An 824-nucleotide genomic window follows, 5' to 3' on the forward strand; every position below is an offset into this window, starting at 1 on the left:
GACTTATTTAAAGACCTTTTTTTCCCGCGTCCATAAACTCCCCAAAGGCAAGGACCAAGATTTTGTTGCTTTTGTTATCTCCTACTGTACACCTGGCTTCTCAGGTGGCGCTAGCAGTAAAGAACCTGCCTGCCAATTCTGGAGACGCAAAGAGATTTGGGTTCCATCCCTGGTTGGGGAAGGTCCCCTGGAGGAGGGCAGGGCAACTCACTCCGGTATTCCCGGTATTCTTGCCTGGCCAATCCCTTGGACAGAGGAGGCTGGCAGTCCATAGGGATGCAGTCAGACACCACTGAAGCGACTTAGCACGCACGCAGGAACTCGGTTCATAGCAGTAATTCAAAGACTACTTCTGTGAACAATGATATAATGACTAATAAGCTAAAAATCTAAAAGGAGGGTATTGTTAATCGGGGTCTGGTTCAATACCGTATTGCGCCTATATCTGACAATATACGGTAAGCATTTAACCACTTGCCAACGGCAGCAGCCAGGGCTGTATCTCGCTTAAATCCCCCAAAGTTGGCCTCTGAGCCTCAAAAACGTCACCAGATGGGACCCACAGAAGCGCTGCCGCTCTAGCTGTCATCCCTGTGCGCAAGACACTGCCCGGCGCCTTGGGCTGGCGTCCGCTGTCAGAAAAGCGGAACTGGGGAAGGAGCTCTTGGCCCCTAACCAACATGGCCTCTCTGAGGCTTCAGACTGAGGGCGGCAGCCTACGGATCACGTGAGGGAAATCGCGCTCTTCTATTGGCTTCCTCTGCTGGACGGCCACCGGGACAATAACCCACGTGGGCCGGCCTTAAAGGGCCCGCGGCTGTCTC

Source organism: Bison bison, unplaced genomic scaffold (genome assembly GCF_000754665.1).
Source record: "Bison bison bison isolate TAMUID 2011002044 unplaced genomic scaffold, Bison_UMD1.0 scf7180017864481, whole genome shotgun sequence".
In the NCBI taxonomy this organism is placed as follows: Eukaryota; Metazoa; Chordata; class Mammalia; order Artiodactyla; family Bovidae; genus Bison; species Bison bison.